This window comes from Pseudophryne corroboree, chromosome 1 (assembly GCF_028390025.1).
Source record: "Pseudophryne corroboree isolate aPseCor3 chromosome 1, aPseCor3.hap2, whole genome shotgun sequence".
In the NCBI taxonomy this organism is placed as follows: domain Eukaryota; kingdom Metazoa; phylum Chordata; class Amphibia; order Anura; family Myobatrachidae; genus Pseudophryne; species Pseudophryne corroboree.
The window spans coordinates 258,030,378-258,035,714 of NC_086444.1; the positions used below are offsets into that span (position 1 = coordinate 258,030,378).

At 43.1% G+C, this 5,337-nt stretch overlaps 1 pseudogene; it reads right to left on the reverse strand.

Moving 5' to 3' along the window:
• Positions 1-5,006: 5,006 nt before the first annotated feature.
• Positions 5,007-5,125, reverse strand: LOC134951253 (5S ribosomal RNA; annotated as a pseudogene).
• Between the last annotated feature and the right edge of the window lie 212 nt (positions 5,126-5,337).

Here is a 5,337-nt window from a genome sequence, read left to right on the forward strand (position 1 = left end):
GGTCACCACAATGCAGCACAGACAATGGCCCTCATTCCGAGTTGTTCGCTCGCTAGCTTCTTTTAGCAGCAGTGCAAACGCTAGGCCGCCACCCTCTGGGAGTGTGTCTTAGCTTAGTAGAAGTGCGAACGAAAGGATCGCAGCATTGATACAAAAAAGATTGTGCAGTTTCAGAGTAGCTCGAGACTTACTCCTAGCTAGCGTCACTTCAGTCTGTTTAGTTCCTGTTTTGATGTCACAAACACGCCCTGCGTTCAGCCAGCCACTCCCCTGTTTCCTCAGGCACGCCTGCGTTTGTATCTGACACGCCTGTGTTTTTCAGCACACTCCCGGAAAACGGTCAGTTACCTCCCAGAAATGCCCCATTCCTGTCAATCACTCACCGATCAGCAGTGCGACTGAAAAGCATCGCTAGACCTTGTGTGAAACTGCATCGGCTTTTGTGAAAGTACGTCACGTGTGCGCACTGCACACCATACGCATGCGCAGAAGTGCCGATTTTTTTGCCTGATTGCTGTGCAGTGAACAACAACAGCAGCTAGCAATCAACTCGGAATGATCCCCAATGAGCAGTGATACTGAGCACTGATGAGGATACTAGAACTGACACAGAGCAGCAAGATGTAGCACTGGACTATTAGTAATATACTGTAGTATACTGGTCACCACAATGCAGTAAAAGACAATGAGCAGTGATACTGAGCACTGATGAGGATACTATAACTGACACAGAGCAGCAAGATACAGCACTGGACTATTAGTAATATACTGTAGTATACTGGTCACCACAATGCAGCACAAGACAATGAGCACTGATACTGAGCACTGATGAGGATACTAGAACTGACACAGAGCAGCAAGATGCAGCACTGGACCATTAGTAATATACTGTAGTATACTGGTCACCACAATGCAGCACAAGAAAATGAGCACTGATACTGAGCACTGATGAGGATACTAGAACTGACACAGAGCAGCAAGATGCAGCACTGGACTATTAGTAATGTACTGTAGTATACTGGTCACCACAATGCAGCACAAGACAATGAGCAGTGATACTGAGCACTGATGAGGATACTAGAACTGGCACTGAGCAGGAGAGACACACTACTAGTATTACTGAGCAGCAATAAGTAAGCACTGATACTGAGCACTGATATTGAGCTTTCCACTGAGAGAACGTAGCCACGTCCTCTCCGCTCTCTCTACAATGCACGAGTGAAAATGGCAGCAACGCGCGGCTCTTTATATGGAATCCGAATCTCTCGAGAATCCGACAGCGGGATTATGACGTTTTGCCTTGTTCGGGTTTTCCGAGTCAGGCGGGAACAACCGAGCCTGCCTCAGACCCGTGTAAATCACATGGAGTTTGGGGGGTTCGGTTTTTGGAGAACCGAACACGCTCATCTCTAATTATTAACTATATATTTACAGTATATGGTGTCTAGTGATGATTTGTCCATTTAGAAAATGGTGAATGTGCCATGAGTTTATAATGTGTGATGGGTCTCTGGTCACACCCTTCCACCCCCCAACCCCCATCCATGTAGGGCACCAGTGGGCCATGTACCAATGATTTGTCACCGGTTTCACAGACTCTTGGGGATAAAGGGAGCTACCTGGGGGGCTTGGACTCTGGCCTAGACATTTCATTTATATTGCAGTGGGCCTTTTTTTGTGGTCAGCAATGTCCAAATAGTCAGCATGAGGTCCAAAGTTCAACCAAAACAGTCTATAATTTTCCTCCAAGATAGGATGCAGTCACTCAAAAGATGAGTGGGTAGTCACCACTGTGCGTGGCCAGTTGGTCCAATGCATACACAAATGCCAACCAATGTGTACCAATTGTGTCATATCCTCCATAGCAGTATTCTGCTCACACAGGCCGAAGAGGAAAAACTGGTTTGATCCCACACTAGGTCAGTAATTTAGAAATAGAGGGTGCTCCTGCCCATATGGCCAATCCTAGGTCAGTACTGTCCATGCAGTGATGCATTACTTCTTACCATAATGTCCTAGTCAAGAATTTGCATCATCAGCACTGGAGCTGGTACCAGAGCCTCCTTCAATGACTGGAATGCTAACTCAGAAGTGAGTGCAAAGTCCACTGACTTGGGAATACCCTTCTTAGTTACATCTGTAAGTGATGTCACTACAGAATAAAAGTAAGTGACCATAGTTCCCTACAATTTCTAAGGTCAGTATCTGTCTGGGGGCTGTGGGCTGGGGACAGCATATGGTTTCCTTTATCTCCTCTAATTTGGGCCTACCCCTGCTTCATCCCACACTATACCACTGCTTTTCTGTAATTTCTGTCTAGTATCCATCTGCACTAACCAACCTGCCTCCTCTAGTGACATATGATCTGTCGGACAGAGCACAAGCCTCTGGATCCCATGTGTCATCCATCATGGGGAGGCTGCATGTCTTTTCCAATCTACTAGGTACAGGCAGGGGACCGGCTATGTCCATAGCCACTTGTTGTAAGGGCCCTACTATGGGCAGCAGACTGGAGGAAGCCCATGTAATGATTCAAAGGGAAATTCCCCTATGTGTCTGTCTAAACTGGAAGCACACAAGCACTGGTCCACAGTTTCTCTGAAACTCACTCTAAAAGAATCTTCACTGGCCTCCAACTGATTGTCCATATCAAGAGTTAGAACAAGATGCAACTGGAGGGCCACTTATTGCCCACCCCTGATTTAGAAGCAGGACCAAGACTTGAAGGTTTTCTTGCATTTCACTAAGGAATCTAGAGTTGCAATGGAGACATAGAAACATAGAATTTGATGGCAGATAAGAACCACTTGGCCCATCTAGCCTGCCCCTTTTTTTTTATCCTTTAGGTAATCTCAACGCTTTTTGAACCTTAATTCTTTGTAAGGATATTCATATGCCTATCCCAAGCATGTTTAAATTGATCACATCAGCATATCACCCCCACCACCACAAGAGCCATCACTACATACTGTAATACCAATAAGATCTTTTATGATTTCCATAATTTACATATACTTGAACTTACAAATAGTCTAAAGAAGGCCCTGACAAGTGCTTTGAAAGAGATGACATCACAAGTATTCAGTGCACTGACCCAGCTGGACACTATTGCACCAAACACATTTGCAGACAGCAAACAAAGAACAACTGCATTAGATTCTGCACCCATAATAACCCCAGGTGGAGTGTGCATACCAAGGATGAAGCAGGTTTTCAGAGGTTCACATGAGGCCTTACACATGTTTGGTCATTACATTGTTATAAAATATATAATTATTCAGAAATTCCAAGCACTGTTCATTTTTGGGGGTTGAGCATAGTTGAATGTATGCCTTTGTTGTAGACATGTTGTTAACATAATCCTGATGTTTGTGTGCATGGCATTATAATATTTCTATTAAAGAATAGCAACAGTGTGGCATGCAAGTAAGGTCAGTTTAGAGCCAGAGGTGAGTAGAGGTTACTTATATTCAGTGCCCATACAGTATTAGGATAATATATATATATATATTTAGAGACAGAGAGAGAGAGAGAAAATGTTATCTATATAAGAGTCTCGTTGCAGTGGTGTATAGTTTACTGGAACTGCTACCTTGTGGTTTTGTTATTATAGTGTTGAAGCGTCGCACTCCAGTTTTCTGGAAGTGATGTCATGCATTCCAGATGGAACGTGGAAGACAGACGCTACCCATGCACCTAGTTAGTGTAGACGACACACGGGAACGCTTCATACTGATGTGTAGATGTGTTTAGTGTGGAAGCACTATATCCATGAGTCCTGCAGCACCCTAGTATAATTATGGAATGTTTGGTGAATTTTCTAGCTGTATAGTTTTAACGTCACTGCTGATTATACAGTATACTAAGGAAGTGATGTAATTTGCTTTCCATCTGGAATGCGGAAGTAATGTTTTTGGTGCCTATTCCTAAATTGGGGAGGGTATTTAAGGAGCCAGAATGGCATGGCCAGCCTTGCTGCTGGAATTTGGTGGGATGTGCACCATATCTGTTATTGTGCTGCTGAGGATGAGGGGGTGAGCTGCATCCCTGTCCACACTACTTCCAGTCACTTTCCCCCAGCCCCTCTCACCAGATCCAGTGCAGAACTGCTGGTGGGAGAGTGCAGCAGGCGCTAATGCTGCTGCTGAAGATGCTGCCTGTTAGAGAGCAGAGGAGGTGGAGGAGGAGAGGAGAGCACCTGCCACCCATAATGCATTCCCAGCGTTGGCTTCCCACCACCACTTTCAGGCCCATCACCACAGATTAGCTGCTTCTGCACTTCCACACTTGGCTCTGCTCCCTCCCTGGTGCTGCGACAAAACAAAGAGAAAAGAAAGACTCTGTGTTGGGGCACTTTTATAAATGTTACTAGACAATAAAACTTAGCTTTTAATCCGTTTTTTTTAAATATAGTGACTCAAAAACAAAAGCAAAAACGTGCATTAATATTCATGTATACTTATATATCGTACATTAAATTAATAACACAAGTAACAAAAATTATAGTCAATGATAAAAGGAGAAAAGCCTTAGTGAAAAATATTTTTGTTAAATAATATATTAACTGGGTAACTCTGCATACATATAATATGCTAACACAGGTAATATTTAATCCCAGGGGGGTGGTCTCTTAATAAATCCTTATTCAATTTGCAAAATGATTAAGAGCAGAGTGAATGATGGTAGAATGTTGCCTATATCGGTTATCAAACACCCTCAGCTCTATATTCAGGCAGTGGTATCACCACAGGGCAGTTGATTCAGCAGTTTTTAGTCTCTTGCGAATGACAACAGCCTAAGGGTAAGACTTATCTTATACTTCAAGCATATTTTTAGGGAAAAATATAATTAATGCAAATCCCATTATATTCTAAACATAATTCGAAAGAGTGATAGCAGTGTTCAACAAACATGTAAGATGGGAGATGATTGAAGAAAGAAGAAATTGTTGCCAAAAAGGCAAGATAATAGTTGGTAGCTGTATTACTTCTGCTGTTCAGCTTGCTTGTTTACTGCACCTAGTGTTCATTGCTGGTCTCCCAGCCAATTACTAGCCAGGCCTTCCATAGATTAGCTTCCAAGATCAGATGAGATTGGGCATATCCTGTGGAGTATGGCAGTAATCTGCTGAATGAGAGAGTATAGCTACCTTATAAGGAAAAACATGCTTCTGCTGTCCAAATTAATGGATGAGAGAGCACGTGATAGAGTCAGAGTGGTGTTGGAAAAATAGAATTAATATATGAGATTAGTATAGGCTAAGAAAGCCTATAGGCAAACCAATGGTGTGAAGGTCCCTGTAGTAGGAGAGAAAACTAAATAAAAAATAGATACAAA